This window comes from Pseudophryne corroboree, chromosome 4 (assembly GCF_028390025.1).
Source record: "Pseudophryne corroboree isolate aPseCor3 chromosome 4, aPseCor3.hap2, whole genome shotgun sequence".
In the NCBI taxonomy this organism is placed as follows: Eukaryota; Metazoa; Chordata; class Amphibia; order Anura; family Myobatrachidae; genus Pseudophryne; species Pseudophryne corroboree.
The window spans coordinates 899,641,889-899,658,780 of record NC_086447.1 but is presented as its reverse complement, the minus strand read 5'-3'; the positions used below and the strand labels follow the sequence as shown (position 1 = coordinate 899,658,780).

Genomic DNA, 16,892 nt, shown 5'->3' with positions numbered 1-16,892 from the left:
ATGAGCCCACCTTCCTTGTGGAGTGGGCATTTACAGATTTTTGGCTGTGGCAGGCCTGCCACAGAATGTGCAAGCTGAATTGTACTACAAATCCAACGAGCAATAGTCTGCTTAGAAGCAGGAGCACCCAGCTTGTTGGGTGCATACAGGATAAACAGCGAGTCAGATTTCCTGACTCCAGCCCTCCTGGAAACATATATTTTCAGGGCCCTGACCACGTCTAGCAACTTGGAGTCCTCCAAGTCCCTAGTAGCCGCAGGCACCACAAATAGGTTGGTTCAGGTGAAACGCTGAAACCACCTTAGGGAGAAACTGAGGACGAGTCCTCAATTCCGCCATGTCCGAATGGAACATCAGATAAGGGCTATTTCAGGATAAAGCCGCCAATTCTGACACGCGCCTGGCCCCGGCCAGGGCCAACAGCATGACCACTTTCCATGTGAGATATTTTAACTCCACAGATTTAAGTGGTTCAAACCAATGTGACTTTTGGAACCCAAAACTACATTGAGATCCCAAAGTGCCACTGGAGGCACAAAAGGAGGCTGTATATGCAGTACCCCTTTCACAAACGTCTGAACTTCAGGGACTGAAGCTAGTTCTTTTTGGAAGAAAATTGACAGGGCCGAAATTTGAACCTTAATGGACCCCAATTTCAGGCCCATAGACACTCCTGTTTGCAGGAAATGTAGGAATCGACCCAGTTGAATTTCCACCGTCGGGCCTTACTGGCCTCGCACCACGCAACATATTTTCGCCAATTGCGGTGATAATGTTTTTGCGGTTACATCCTTCCTGGCTTAGATCAGGATAGGGATGACTTCATCCGGAATGCCTTTTTTCCTTCGGGATCCGGCGTTCAACCGCCATGCCGTCAAACGCAGCCGCGGTAAGTCTTGGAACAGACAGGGTCCTTGCTGGAGCAGGTCCCTTCTTAGAGGTAGAGGCCACGGATCCTCCGTGAGCATCTCTTGAAGTTCCGGTTACCAAGTCCTTCTTGGCCAATCCGGAGCCACGAATATAGTGCTTACTCCTCTCCATCTTATCAATCTCAGTACCTTGGGTATGAGAGGCAGAGGAGGGAACACATACCCTGACTGGTACACCCACGGTGTTACCAGAGCGTCTACAGCTATTGCCTGAGGGTCCCTGGACCTGGCGCAATACCTGTCGAGTTTTTCCCAACGGTTTATAATCATGTGGAAGACTTCTGGGTGAAGTCCCCACTCTCCCGGGTGGAGGTCGTGCTGAGGAAGTCTGCTTCCCAGTTGTCCACTCCCGGAATGAATACTGCTGACAGTGCTATCACATGATTCTCCGCCCAGCGAAGAATCCTTGCAGCTTCTGCCATTGCCCTCCTGCTTCTTGTGCCACCCTGTCTGTTTACGTGGGTGACTGCCGTGATGTTGTCCGACTGGATCAACACCGGCTGACCTTGAAGCAGAGGTCTTGCTAAGCTTAGAGCATTGTAAATGTCCCTTAGCTTCAGGATATTTATGTGAAGTGATGTCTCCAGGCTTGACCATAAGTCCTGGATATTCCTTCCCTGTGTGACTGCTCCCCAGCCTCGCAGGCTGGCATCCGTGGTTACCAGGACCCAGTCCTGAATGCCGAATCTGCGGCCCTCTAGAAGATGAGCACTCTGCAACCACCACAGGAGGGACCCCTTGTCCTTGGTGACAGGGTTATCCGCTGATGCATCTGAAGATGCGACCCGGACCATTTGTCCAGCAGGTCCCACTGGAAAGTTCTTGCGTGGAATCTGCCGAATGGGATTGCTTCGTAGGAAGCCACCATTTTACCCAGAACCCTTGTGCATTGATGCACTGAGACTTGGCTCGGTTTTAGGAGGTTCCTGACTAGCTCGGATAACTCCCTGGCTTTCTCCTCCGGGAGAAACACCTTTTTCTGGACTGTGTCCAGGATCATCCCTAGGAACAGAAGACAAGTCGTCGGAACCTGCTACGATTTTGGAATATTGAGAATCCAACCGTGCTGCAGCAACACTACCTGAGATAGTGCTACACCGACCTCCAACTGTTCCCTGGATCTTACCCTTATCAGGGAATTGTCCAAGTAAGGGATAACTAAAATTCCCTTCCTTTGAAGGAATATCATAATTTCGGCCATTACCTTGGTAAAGACCCGGGGTGCCGTGGACCATCTATACGGCAGCGTCTGAACTGCTAGTGACAGTTCTGTACCATAAACCTGAGGTACCCTTGGTGAGAAGGGTAAATTTTGACATGAAGGTAAGCATCCTTGATGTTCCGAGACATCATGTAGTCCCCTTCTTCCAGGTTCGCAATCACTGCTCTGAGTGACTCAATCTTGAATTTGAAGCTCTGTATGTAAGTGTTCAAAGATTTTAGATTTAGAATCGGTCTCACCGAGCCGTCCGGCTTCGGTACCACAACAGTGTGGAATAATACCCCGTTCCCTGTTGCAGGAGGGGTATCTTGATTATCACCTGCTGGGAATACAGCTTGTGAATGGCTTCCAAAACTGTCTCCCTGTCAGAAGGAGACATCGGTAAAGCCGACTTTAGGAAACGGCGAGGGGGAGACGTCTCGAATTCTAATTTGTACCCCTGAGATATCACCTGAAGGATCCAGGGGTCTACTTGCGAGTGAGCCCACTGCGCGCTGAAATTCATTGAGACGGGCCCCCCACCGTGCCTGATTCTGCTTGTAAAGTCCCAGCGTATACTGAGGGCTTGGCAGAGGCGGGAGAGGGTTTCTGTTCCTGGGAACTGGCTGATTTCTGCAGCCTTTTTCCTCTCCCTCTGTCACGGGGCAGAAATGAGGAACCTTTTGCCCGCTTATCCACGAAAAGACTGCGCCTGATAATACGGCGTCTTCTCATGTTGAGAGGCGACCTGGGGTACAAACGTGGATTTCCCAGCTGTTGCCGTGGCCACCAGGTCTGAAAGACCGACCCCAAATAACTCCTCCCCTTAATAAGGCAATACTTCCAAATGCCGTTTGGAATACGCATCACCTGACCACTGACGTGTCCATAACCCTCTACTGGTAGAAATGGACAACGCACTTAGACTTGATGCCAGTCGGCAAATATTCCGCTGTGCATCACGCATATATAGAAATGCATCTTTCAAATGCTCTATAGGCAAAAATATACTGTCCCTATCTAGGGTATCAATATTTTCAGTCAGGGAATCCGACCACGCCAACCCAGCACTGCACATCCAGGCTGAGGCGATTGCTGGTCGCAGTATAACACCAGTATGTGTGTAAATACATTTTAGGATACCCTCCTGCTTTCTATCAGCAGGATCCTTAAGGGCGGCCATCTCAGGAGAGGATAGAGCCCTTACAAGCGTGTGAGCGCTTTATCCACCCTAGTGGGTGTTTCCCAACGCACCCTAACCTCTGGCGGGAAAGGATATAATGCCAATAACATTTTAGAATTTATCAGTTGTTATCGGGGGAAACCCACGCATCATCACACACCTCATTTAATTTCTCAGATTCAGAAAAACTACCGGTAGTTTTTCCTCACCGAACATAATACCCCTTTTTGGTGGTACTTGTATTATCAGAAATGTGTAAAACATTTTTTATTGCCTCAATCATGTAACGTGTGGCCCTACTGGAAGTCACATTTGTCTCTTCACCGTCGACACTGGAGTCAGTATCCGTGTCGGCGTCTATATCTGCCATCTGAGGTAACGGGCGCTTTAGAGCCCCTGACGGCCTATGAGACGTCTGGACAGGCACAAGCTGAGTAGCCGGCTGTCTCATGTCAACCACTGTCTTTTATACAGAGCTGACACTGTCACGTAATTTCTTCCAACAGTTCATCCACTCAGGTGTCGACCCCCTAGGGGGTGACATCACTATTACAGGCAATCTGCTCCGTCTCCACATCATTTTTCTCCTCATACATGTCGACACAAAAGTACCGACATACAGCACACACACAGGGGATGCTCTGATAGAGGACAGGACCCCACTAGCCCTTTGGGGAGACAGAGGGAGAGTTTGCCAGCACACACCAGAGCGCTATATATATACAGGGATAACCTTATATAAGTGTTTTTCCCCTTATAGCTGCTGTATAGTAAACCTCTCTTTTTTAACCCTTTCTGTAGTGTAGTGACTGCAGGGGAGAGCCAGGGAGCTTCCCTCCAACGGAGCTGTGAGGGAAAATGGCGCCAGTGTGCTGAGGAGATAGACTCCGCCCCCTTATCGGCGGCCTTATCTCCCGTTTTTTTATGTATTTTGGCAGGGGTTAAATGCATCCATATAGCCCAGGAGCTATATGTGATGCATTTTTTGCCATCCAAGGTGTTTATTATTGCGTCTCAGGGCGCCCCCCCCAGCGCCCCCTGCACCCTCAGTGACCGGAGTGTGAAGTGTGCTGAGAGCAATGGCGCACAGCTGCAGTGCTGTGCGCTACCTTGTTGAAGACAGGACGTCTTCTGCCGCCGATTTTCCGGACCTCTTCTGCCTTCTGGCTCTGTAAGGGGGCCGGCGGCGCAGCTCTGGGACCCATCCAAGCTGGGCCTGTGATCGTCCCTCTGGAGCTAATGTCCAGTAGCCTAAGAAGCCCAATCCACTCTGCACGCAGGTGAGTTCGCTTCTTCTCCCCTTAGTCCCTCGATGCAGTGAGCCTGTTGCCAGCAGGTCTCACTGAAAATAAAAAACCTAAACTAAAACTTTCACTAAGAAGCTCAGGAGAGCCCCTAGTGTGCACCCTTCTCGTTCGGGCACAGAGATCTAACTGGGGCTTGGAGGAGGGTCATAGGGGGAGGAGCCAGTGCACACCAGATAGTCCTACAGCTTTCTTTAGATGTGCCCAGTCTCCTGCGGAGCCGCTATTCCCCATGGTCCTTACGGAGTCCCCAGCATCCACTTAGGACGTTAGAGAAATATATTGTTTCATTAAACTTCCTGTGATACTACTTTACCCAATAAAGTCTAGAACTAGAGTCTCTGGCAGTACAAAGTAGTTATAAAGTATCATTGTTTCTCAAGACAAGGGAAATAAATGTCAGTGAGTTTGTAAACAATGTAACTTAATAGTTACATAGGTCTGATAAGTATCAAGTTATGAGAACCACACATATCACAGGGCTCTTATAGCCAAAGGAGATTTCATGTTTAAATGGGAGACATATGATTCTCCTTTACAACAATCTGCAACAATTAAAGGGTATCACCTGTAATGAGAATTATTAAGCACAATTTTTCTGTGGGTCTTTAGATCAGACATACTGTAATGATATTTCTGAGATCGGTTACTGAGGGCGCAGTGTGTTTATTACTCACTGACCTAGCTGGTGTAAGATAACTGCTGTGGCTCATATTTATCCAACAGGTAATACAGTATATGCGGGTAATGTGTTTGTATTGCTTACCGGCCGGCTTTCTGTGTACATTGGGGGTCATTCCGAGCCGTTCGTACGCTGCAGTTGTTCTCAGCGGTGAGATCGGGTCTGAACTGCGCATGCGCCGCGACCGCAATGCGCAGACGCGATGCTGCCCAGTGACGGGAAATGCCGGGCAGCGAGGGACCGTACGAAGAACGCGATCGCAAGGTGAATGACAGCAAGAAGGCGTTTCTGGGTGGCAACTGACCGATTTCTGGGAGTGCCGTTGAAAACGCAGGCGTTTGCAGGGCGGGTTTCTGACGTCAGCTCTGGGACCTGACAGGCTGAAGTGATCGCAGCGGCTGAGTGAGTTCTGAGGTAATTAGAAACTGCACAAAAACCTTTTGCACAGCTCCCCTGCACAAGTGATTGCGCACTTGCTATGCTAAAATGCACTCCCCCATAGATGGCGACTATCTGATCGCACGGCTGCAAGAAAACTGCTACCATGCGGATCAACTCGGAATGAGGGCCCATTTGTTTGATGCAATGATAGTTTTTCGGATTCCCTGCTTTTTAATTATACCTAATAAAAAAAGGTTTGTTTTTAGTTGACCTTTATGAACAGTGGGATATGAGTGCACCGTGACCACACTGACTCTGGGCCTGATTCCGCATGGAACGCTGCATGCTGATGCCCTGTGCTGCATTTCACTTGTGCGAACGCCTCTGCCTGATTAACAGGTAGAGGTGTTCATGGGGTGGGAGGGGGCATCACGAAGTGTTAAAGGGGCGTTGACTCGTGTTTGGGGGCGGGGTCAGGACAACGCAGGTGTGTCCGGACTGCTTGAAGGGCATGGTGGCCGCGTGACGTCACACACAGCCGCTGCGACCCAAAACATGGAGGGTAGCTGCCTGCCTTCGTATAGTGTTCACTCTAGGTGTCTTTCACAGGGCGCTGCGCCCTGCCCCTTTTTTAGACACCTGAATGCCGCCCTGCCCGTTTGTGTGCGCACTCCCGCCCCGCACTTTGCTGCCCGCCGGACCCCGCCACGCCGCCGGACACATTACTGCAGTGTGATTACTGCAGTGTGCTTAATCACACTGTCTCCCTGCATGAGAGACAGAGACCTCCGCGGCCCGCCCCGTCCCGCCCGCCTCGTCCGTCCCGCCCGCCTCGTCCCACCCGTCCTTAGTTGTCAGCCGCCGCATCTCCCCTCCCCTGCGAGAGACAGGAGGGCTGGGTTTGCCTTTCCCGCCGAGGCAAACCCAGCGCTCCCTCCTCTGTGTGCATGGCCTGACACCCGCGGGCAGCCCCCATCTCCCACCAGCCAGTGCCACTGGCCAACGTACCCACCTACCGGAGTGTGACCCTCAGCTGCCAGAGTGTGAGTAGATATACACAAAGTAATGTACATGTATTTTTATGCATTGCCATATCCTACCCCCTGCATGAGGCCCCATTTACCCCCAGCCTTTGTGTGTGGCACACTTTACCTCCCTCACCCTGGTTTGTGCCCCCCCCCCGTGTGTGTGACACCTTGTGCCCTCCTGCCCCCCCAACCCCCTGTGTGTGGCCCCACTACCCCTTGTCTTATGTGTGTGCAGAACCATCTACCCCCCCCCCCCCCAACCCCCTGTGTGTGGCCCCACTACCCCTTGTCTTATGTGTGTGCGGAACCATCTATCCCCCCCCCCCTCCCCTCCTCCTCCCATGTTGTGTGGCCCCCTGTGCCTGCTGCACTTTGAAAATATCTGAGTGCCTCTGCCTGGTTCCAGTATCCTGCATCTACAGGGTGTATATATTATAATATATATATACATATATATATATATATATACACATATATATATATATATATATATATAAATAAACGGTGACGCTGTCCGTCTGATTACTCTTGTCTCAAGTCTCGTGAGTGCCGCCTTACACTGCTTGCCTATATATATATATATACACACACACACACACACACACACACACACACACACACACACACACACACACACACACACACACACACATACAGTACCAGTCACAAGTTTTGTCACACTTTCTCAATGGAGTGAATGAGAAAGCGTGTCCAGACTTTTGCTTTTGACTGGTACTATATATATATATATATATATATATATATATATAGTACTCCATAGTATATATATATATATATATAAAATCTATCAGTAACGGCCGGCACTCTGTCCTGGATGTAGTAAGCGCCTTGGTGCCCTCCTTACCACTCGAAGAAGTGGAATATAGAGACGGAAGAGATTAGGCGGCACTCACAGGACTGAATATGAAGAAATTAATATCGAGGCAACTAGTGCCTAATTATCATCAACGTTTCAGTTTTATTTAAAAAAAAATAGTATCCTGACGAAAGTTTTTTTTTAAATAAAACTGAAACGTTGATGATAATTAGGCACTAGTTGCCTCAATATTAATTTCTTCATATTCAGTCCTGTGAGTGCCGCCTAATCTCATCCGTCTCTCTCTCTCTCTCTCTCTCTCTCTCTCTCTCTCTATATATATATATATATATATATATATATATATATAAAACAACTTAAAATTTTAGTCCATGGGGGCCCCCTGCTCTTTAGTGCTCCTGGCCTCCCAGAGCCTTAATCCAGTGTGAGGGGGAAACCAGCGCGATCAACCTCCGCAGCATCAGCCCACAGTAAGTAAAATTGGCAGAAAAAAAAAGCGGAGATCAAAAATGTGCCCTACCTGGTGCAGTGTGTCTCAGTGCTCTCTACCTGGTGCAGTGTGTCTCAGTGCTCTCTACCTGGTGCAGTGTGTCTCAGTGCTCTCTATCTGGTGCAGTGTGTCTCAGTGCTCTCTACCTGGTGCAGTGTGTCTCAGTGCTCTCTACCTGGTGCAGTGTGTCTCAGTGCTCTCTACCTGGTGCAGTGTGTCTCAGTGCTCTCTACCTGGTGCAGTGTCTCAGTGCTTTCTACCTGGTGCAATGTGTCTCAGTGCTCTCTACCTGGTGCAATGTGTCTCAGTGCTCTCTACCTGGTGCAGTGTGTCTCAGTGCTCTCTACCTGGTGCAGTGTGTCTCAGTGCTCTCTACCTGGTGCAGTGTGTCTCAGTGCTCTCTACCTGGTGCAGTGTGTCTCAGTGCTCTCTACCTGGTGCAGTGTGTCTCAGTGCTCTCTACCTGGTGCAATGTGTCTCAGTGCTTCTACTGGTGCAGTGTGTCTCAGTGCTCTCTACCTGGTGCAGTGTGTCTCAGTGCTCTCTACCTGGTGCAGTGTGTCTCAGTGCTTTCTACCTGGTGCAGTGTGTCTCAGTTCTCTCTACCTGGTGCAATGTGTCTCAGTGCTCTCTACCTGGTGCAATGTTTCTCAGTGCTCTCTACCTGGTGCAATGTGTCTCAGTGCTTTCTACCTGGTGCAGTGTGTCTCAGTGCTCTCTACCTGGTGCAGTGTATCTCAGTGCTCTCTACCTGGTGCAGTGTATCTCAGTGCTCTCTACCTGGTGCAATGTGTCTCAGTGCTTTCTACCTGGTGCAGTGTGTCTCAGTGCTCTCTACCTGGTGCAGTGTGTCTCAGTGCTCTCTACCTGGTGCAATGTGTCTCAGTGCTTTCTACCTGGTGCAGTGTGTCTCAGTGCTCTCTACCTGGTGCAGTGTGTCTCAGTGCTCTCTACCTGGTGCAGTGTGTCTCAGTGCTTTCTACCTGGTGCAGTGTGTCTCAGTTCTCTCTACCTGGTGCAATGTGTCTCAGTGCTCTCTACCTGGTGCAATGTTTCTCAGTGCTCTCTACCTGGTGCAATGTGTCTCAGTGCTCTACCTGGTGCAATGTGTCTCAGTGCTTTCTACCTGGTGCAGGGTGTCTCAGTGCTCTCTACCTGGTGCAATGTGTCTCAGTGCTCTCTACCTGGTGCAGTGTCTCAGTGCTCTCTACCTGGTGCAATGTGTCTCAGTGCTCTCTACCTGGTGCAATGTGTCTCAGTGCTCTCTACCTGGTGCAGTGTGTCTCAGTGCTCTCTACCTGGTGCAGTGTGTCTCGGTGCTTTCTACCTGGTGCAATGTGTCTCAGTGCTCTCTACCTGGTGCAGTGTGTCTCAGTGCTCTCTACCTGGTGCAGTGTGTCTCAGTGCTTTCTACCTGGTGCAGTGTGTCTCAGTGCTCTCTACCTGGTGCAGTGTATCTCAGTGCTCTCTACCTGGTGCAATGTGTCTCAGTGCTTTCTACCTGGTGCAGTGTGTCTCAGTGCTCTCTACCTGGTGCAGTGTGTCTCAGTGCTCTCTACCTGGTGCAGTGTGTCTCAGTGCTCTCTACCTGGTGCAGTGTGTCTCAGTGCTCTCTACCTGGTGCAGTGTGTCTCAGTGCTCTCTACCTGGTGCAGTGTGTCTCAGTGCTTTCTACCTGGTGCAGTGTGTCTCAGTTCTCTCTACCTGGTGCAATGTGTCTCAGTGCTCTCTACCTGGTGCAATGTTTCTCAGTGCTCTCTACCTGGTGCAATGTGTCTCAGTGCTTTCTACCTGGTGCAGTGTGTCTCAGTGCTCTCTACCTGGTGCAGTGTATCTCAGTGCTCTCTACCTGGTGCAATGTGTCTCAGTGCTTTCTACCTGGTGCAGTGTGTCTCAGTGCTCTCTACCTGGTGCAGTGTATCTCAGTGCTCTCTACCTGGTGCAATGTGTCTCAGTGCTTTCTACCTGGTGCAGTGTGTCTCAGTGCTCTCTACCTGGTGCAGTGTGTCTCAGTGCTCTCTACCTGGTGCAATGTGTCTCAGTGCTTTCTACCTGGTGCAGTGTGTCTCAGTGCTCTCTACCTGGTGCAGTGTGTCTCAGTGCTCTCTACCTGGTGCAGTGTGTCTCAGTGCTTTCTACCTGGTGCAGTGTGTCTCAGTTCTCTCTACCTGGTGCAATGTGTCTCAGTGCTCTCTACCTGGTGCAATGTTTCTCAGTGCTCTCTACCTGGTGCAATGTGTCTCAGTGCTCTACCTGGTGCAATGTGTCTCAGTGCTTTCTACCTGGTGCAGGGTGTCTCAGTGCTCTCTACCTGGTGCAATGTGTCTCAGTGCTCTCTACCTGGTGCAGTGTCTCAGTGCTCTCTACCTGGTGCAATGTGTCTCAGTGCTCTCTACCTGGTGCAATGTGTCTCAGTGCTCTCTACCTGGTGCAGTGTGTCTCAGTGCTCTCTACCTGGTGCAGTGTGTCTCAGTGCTTTCTACCTGGTGCAATGTGTCTCAGTGCTCTCTACCTGGTGCAGTGTGTCTCAGTGCTCTCTACCTGGTGCAGTGTGTCTCAGTGCTTTCTACCTGGTGCAGTGTGTCTCAGTGCTCTCTACCTGGTGCAGTGTATCTCAGTGCTCTCTACCTGGTGCAATGTGTCTCAGTGCTTTCTACCTGGTGCAGTGTGTCTCAGTGCTCTCTACCTGGTGCAGTGTGTCTCAGTGCTCTCTACCTGGTGCAGTGTGTCTCAGTGCTCTCTACCTGGTGCAGTGTGTCTCAGTGCTCTCTACCTGGTGCAGTGTGTCTCAGTGCTTTCTACCTGGTGCAGTGTGTCTCAGTTCTCTCTACCTGGTGCAATGTGTCTCAGTGCTCTCTACCTGGTGCAATGTTTCTCAGTGCTCTCTACCTGGTGCAATGTGTCTCAGTGCTTTCTACCTGGTGCAGTGTGTCTCAGTGCTCTCTACCTGGTGCAGTGTATCTCAGTGCTCTCTACCTGGTGCAATGTGTCTCAGTGCTTTCTACCTGGTGCAGTGTGTCTCAGTGCTCTCTACCTGGTGCAGTGTATCTCAGTGCTCTCTACCTGGTGCAATGTGTCTCAGTGCTTTCTACCTGGTGCAGTGTGTCTCAGTGCTCTCTACCTGGTGCAGTGTGTCTCAGTGCTCTCTACCTGGTGCAATGTGTCTCAGTGCTTTCTACCTGGTGCAGTGTGTCTCAGTGCTCTCTACCTGGTGCAGTGTGTCTCAGTGCTCTCTACCTGGTGCAGTGTGTCTCAGTGCTTTCTACCTGGTGCAGTGTGTCTCAGTTCTCTCTACCTGGTGCAATGTGTCTCAGTGCTCTCTACCTGGTGCAATGTTTCTCAGTGCTCTCTACCTGGTGCAATGTGTCTCAGTGCTCTACCTGGTGCAATGTGTCTCAGTGCTTTCTACCTGGTGCAGGGTGTCTCAGTGCTCTACCTGGTGCAATGTGTCTCAGTGCTCTCTACCTGGTGCAGTGTGTCTCAGTGCTCTCTACCTGGTGCAATGTGTCTCAGTGCTCTCTACCTGGTGCAGTGTCTCAGTGCTCTCTACCTGGTGCAATGTGTCTCAGTGCTCTCTACCTGGTGCAATGTGTCTCAGTGCTCTCTACCTGGTGCAATGTGTCTCAGTGCTCTCTACCTGGTGCAGTGTGTCTCAGTGCTTCTACCTGGTGCAATGTGTCTCAGTGCTCTCTACCTGGTGCAGTGTGTCTCAGGTGCTCTCTACCTGGTGCAGTGTGTCTCAGTGCTTTCTACCTGGTGCAGTGTGTCTCAGTGCTCTCTACCTGGTGCAGTGTATCTCAGTGCTCTCTACCTGGTGCAATGTGTCTCAGTGCTTTCTACCTGGTGCAGTGTGTCAGTGCTCTACTGGTGCAGTGTGTCTCAGTGCTCTCTACCTGGTGCATGTGTCTCAGTGCTTCTACCTGGTGCAATGTGTCTCAGTGCTCTCTACCTGGTGCAGTGTGTCTCAGTGCTCTCTACCTGGTGCAGTGTGTCTCAGTGCTTTCTACCTGGTGCAGTGTGTCTCAGTGCTCTCTACCTGGTGCAGTGTTTCTCAGTGCTCTCTACCTGGTGCAATGTGTCTCAGTGCTTTCTACCTGGTGCAGTGTGTCTCAGTGCTCTCTACCTGGTGCAGTGTATCTCAGTGCTCTCTACCTGGTGCAATGTGTCTCAGTGCTTTCTACCTGGTGCAGTGTGTCTCAGTGCTCTCTACCTGGTGCAGTGTGTCTCAGTGCTCTCTACCTGGTGCAATGTGTCTCAGTGCTTTCTACCTGGTGCAGTGTGTCTCAGTGCTCTCTACCTGGTGCAGTGTGTCTCAGTGCTCTCTACCTGGTGCAGATGTGTCTCAGTGCTCTCTACCTGGTGCAGTGTGTCTCAGTGCTCTCTACCTGGTGCAGTGTGTCTCAGTGCTCTCTACCTGGTGCAGTGTGTCTCAGTGCTTTCTACCTGGTGCAGTGTGTCTCAGTTCTCTCTACCTGGTGCAATGTGTCTCAGTGCTCTCTACCTGGTGCAATGTTTCTCAGTGCTCTCTACCTGGTGCAATGTGTCTCAGTGCTCTACCTGGTGCAATGTATCTCAGTGCTTTCTACCTGGTGCAGGGTGTCTCAGTGCTCTCTACCTGGTGCAATGTGTCTCAGTGCTCTCTACCTGGTGCAGGTGTCTCAGTGCTCTCTACCTGGTGCAATGTGTCTCAGTGCTCTCTACCTGGTGCAATGTGTCTCAGTGCTCTCTACCTGGTGCAATGTGTCTCAGTGCTCTCTACCTGGTGCAATGTGTCTCAGTGCTCTCTACCTGGTGCAGTGTCTCAGTGCTCTCTACCTGGTGCAATGTATCTCAGTGCTCTCTACCTGGTGCAATGTGTCTCAGTGCTCTCTACCTGGTGCAATGTGTCTCAGTGCTCTCTACCTGGTGCAATGTGTCTCAGTGCTCTCTACCTGGTGCATGTGTCTCAGTGCTCTCTACCTGGTGCAATGTGTCTCAGTGCTCTCTACCTGGTGCAATGTGTCTCAGTGCTCTCTACCTGGTGCAATGTGTCTCAGTGCTCTCTACCTGGTGCAATGTGTCTCAGTGCTCTCTACCTGGTGCAGTGTGTCTCAGTGCTCTCTACCTGGTGCAGTGTGTCTCAGTGCTCTCTACCTGGTGCAATGTGTCTCAGTGCTCTCTACCTGGTGCAATGTTTCTCAGTGCTCTCTACCTGGTGCAATGTGTCTCAGTGCTTTCTACCTGGTGCAGTGTGTCTCAGTGCTCTCTACCTGGTGCAGTGTATCTCAGTGCTCTCTACCTGGTGCAATGTGTCTCAGTGCTTTCTACCTGGTGCAGTGTGTCTCAGTGCTCTCTACCTGGTGCAGTGTATCTCAGTGCTCTCTACCTGGTGCAATGTGTCTCAGTGCTTTCTACCTGGTGCAGTGTGTCTCAGTGCTCTCTACCTGGTGCAGTGTGTCTCAGTGCTCTCTACCTGGTGCAATGTGTCTCAGTGCTTCTACCTGGTGCAATGTGTCTCAGTGCTCTCTACCTGGTGCAATGTTTCTCAGTGCTCTCTACCTGGTGCAATGTGTCTCAGTGCTCTACCTGGTGCAGTGTGTCTCAGTGCTCTCTACCTGGTGCAGTGTGTCTCAGTGCTCTCTACCTGGTGCAATGTGTCTCAGTGCTCTCTACCTGGTGCATGTGTCTCAGTGCTCTCTACCTGGTGCAATGTGTCTCAGTGCTCTCTACCTGGTGCAATGTGTCTCAGTGCTCTCTACCTGGTGCAATGTGTCTCAGTGCTCTCTACCTGGTGCAATGTGTCTCAGTGCTCTCTACCTGGTGCAATGTGTCTCAGTGCTCTCTACCTGGTGCAATGTGTCTCAGTGCTCTCTACCTGGTGCAATGTGTCTCAGTGCTCTCTACCTGGTGCAATGTGTCTCAGTGCTTCCTACCTGGTGCAATGTGTCTCAGTGCTCTCTACCTGGTGCAATGTTTCTCAGTGCTCTCTACCTGGTGCAATGTGTCTCAGTGCTCTACCTGGTGCAATGTGTCTCAGTGCTTTCTACCTGGTGCAGGGTGTCTCAGTGCTCTCTACCTGGTGCAATGTGTCTCAGTGCTCTCTACCTGGTGCAAGTGTCTCAGTGCTCTCTACCTGGTGCAATGTGTCTCAGTGCTCTCTACCTGGTGCAATGTGTCTCAGTGCTCTCTACCTGGTGCAATGTGTCTCAGTGCTCTCTACCTGGTGCAATGTGTCTCAGTGCTCTCTACCTGGTGCAATGTCTCAGTGCTCTCTACCTGGTGCAATGTGTCTCAGTGCTCTCTACCTGGTGCAATGTGTCTCAGTGCTCTCTACCTGGTGCAATGTGTCTCAGTACTCTCTACCTGGTGCAGTGTCTCAGTGCTCTCTACCTGGTGCAATGTGTCTCAGTGCTCTCTACCTGGTGCAATGTTTCTCAGTGCTCTCTACCTGGTGCAATGTGTCTCAGTGCTCTCTACCTGGTGCAATGTGTCTCAGTGCTCTCTACCTGGTGCAATGTGTCTCAGTGCTCTCTACCTGGTGCAATGTGTCTCAGTGCTCTCTACCTGGTGCAATGTGTCTCAGTGCTCTCTACCTGGTGCAATGTGTCTCAGTGCTCTCTACCTGGTGCAATGTGTCTCAGTGCTCTCTACCTGGTGCATGTGTCTCAGTGCTCTCTACCTGGTGCAATGTATCTCAGTGCTCTCTACCTGGTGCAATGTATCTCAGTGCTCTCTACCTGGTGCAATGTGTCTCAGTGCTCTCTACCTGGTGCAATGTGTCTCAGTGCTCTCTACCTGGTGCAATGTGTCTCAGTGCTCTCTACCTGGTGCAATGTGTCTCAGTTCTCTCTACCTGGTGCAATGTGTCTCAGTGCTCTCTACCTGGTGCAATGTGTCTCAGTGCTCTCTACCTGGTGCAATGTGTCTCAGTGCTCTCTACCTGGTGCAATGTGTCTCAGTGCTCTCTACCTGGTGCAATGTGTCTCAGTGCTCTCTACCTGGTGCAGTGTCTCAGTGCTCTCTACCTGGTGCAATGTGTCTCAGTGCTCTCTACCTGGTGCAGTGTGTCTCAGTGCTCTCTACCTGGTGCAATGTGTCTCAGTGCTCTCTACCTGGTGCAAGTGTGTCTCAGTGCTTTCTACCTGGTGCAGTGTGTCTCAGTGCTCTCTACTGGTGCAGTGTGTCTCAGTGCTCTCTACCTGGTGCAGTGTGTCTCAGTGCTTTCTACCTGGTGCAGTGTGTCTCAGTTCTCTCTACCTGGTGCAATGTGTCGGTCTCTACCTGGTGCAATGTGTCTCAGTGGCTCTCTACCTGGTGCAATGTGTCTCAGTGCTCTCTACCTGGTGCAATGTGTCTCAGTGCTCTCTACCTGGTGCAGTGTGTCTCAGTGCTCTCTACCTGGTGCAATGTGTCTCAGTGCTCTCTACCTGGTGCAATGTGTCTCAGTGCTCTCTACCTGGTGCAGTGTCTCAGTGCTCTCTACCTGGTGCAATGTGTCTCAGTGCTCTCTACCTGGTGCAATGTGTCTCAGTGCTCTCTACCTGGTGCAATGTGTCTCAGTGCTCTCTACCTGGTGCAGTGTCTCAGTGCTCTCTACCTGGTGCAATGTGTCTCAGTGCTCTCTACCTGGTGCAATGTGTCTCAGTGCTCTCTACCTGGTGCAATGTGTCTCAGTGCTCTCTACCTGGTGCAATGTGTCTCAGTGCTCTCTACCTGGTGCAATGTGTCTCAGTGCTCTCTACCTGGTGCAGTGTGTCTCAGTGCTCTCTACCTGGTGCAATGTGTCTCAGTGCTCTCTACCTGGTGCAGTGTGTCTCAGTGCTCTCTACCTGGTGCAATGTGTCTCAGTGCTTTCTACCTGGTGCAGTGTGTCTCAGTGCTCTCTACCTGGTGCAGTGTGTCTCAGTGCTCTCTACCTGGTGCAGTGTGTCTCAGTGCTTTCTACCTGGTGCATGTGTCTCAGTGCTCTCTACCTGGTGCAGTGTGTCTCAGTGCTCTCTACCTGGTGCAATGTTTCTCAGTGCTCTCTACCTGGTGCAATGTGTCTCAGTGCTTTCTACCTGGTGCAGTGTGTCTCAGTGCTCTCTACCTGGTGCAGTGTGTCTCAGTGCTCTCTACCTGGTGCAATGTGTCTCAGTGCTTTCTACCTGGTGCAGTGTGTCTCAGTGCTCTCTACCTGGTGCAGTGTGTCTCAGTGCTCTCTACCTGGTGCAATGTGTCTCAGTGCTTTCTACCTGGTGCAGTGTGTCTCAGTGCTCTCTACCTGGTGCAGTGTGTCTCAGTGCTCTCTACCTGGTGCAATGTGTCTCAGTGCTCTTCTACCTGGTGCAGTGTGTCTCAGTGCTCTCTACCTGGTGCAGTGTGTCTCAGTGCTCTCTACCTGGTGCAGTGTGTCTCAGTGCTTTCTACCTGGTGCAGTGTGTCTCAGTTCTCTCTACCTGGTGCAGTGTGTCTCAGTGCTCTCTACCTGGTGCAATGTGTCTCAGTGCTCTCTACCTGGTGCAATGTGTCTCAGTGCTCTACCTGGTGCAATGTGTCTCAGTGCTCTCTACCTGGTGCAATGTGTCTCAGTGCTCTCTACCTGGTGCAGTGTGTCTCAGTGCTCTCTACCTGGTGCAGTGTGTCTCAGTGCTCTCTACCTGGTGCAATGTGTCTCAGTGCTCTCTACCTGGTGCAGTGTGTCTCAGTGCTCTCTACCTGGTGCAATGTGTCTCAGTGCTTTCTACCTGGTGCAGTGTGTCTCAGTGCTCTCTACCTGGTGCAGTGTGTCTCAGTGCTCTCTACCTGGTGCAATGTGTCTCAGTGCTCTCTACCTGGTGCAGTGGTGTCTCAGTGCTCTCTACCTGGTGCAATGTGTCTCAGTGCTCTCTACCTGGT

The 16,892-nt window shown here is 51.0% G+C and overlaps 1 protein-coding gene and 1 long non-coding RNA gene across 4 annotated transcripts in view; one reads left to right on the top strand and one right to left on the bottom strand.

Annotated features, from left to right (window-relative positions):
- The window catches only part of BABAM2 (BRISC and BRCA1 A complex member 2), a 462,713-nt gene that overhangs the window by 21,215 nt on the left and 424,606 nt on the right, over positions 1-16,892 (bottom strand). The window lies entirely within an intron of this gene.
- LOC134910638 (uncharacterized) overlaps positions 6,313-16,892 on the top strand; it is an 85,890-nt gene continuing 75,310 nt past the window's right edge. Inside the window, exon 1 of the long non-coding RNA XR_010176250.1 lies at positions 6,313-6,723. This is a non-coding gene — a long non-coding RNA (uncharacterized LOC134910638). The remainder of the gene's footprint in view (positions 6,724-16,892) is intronic.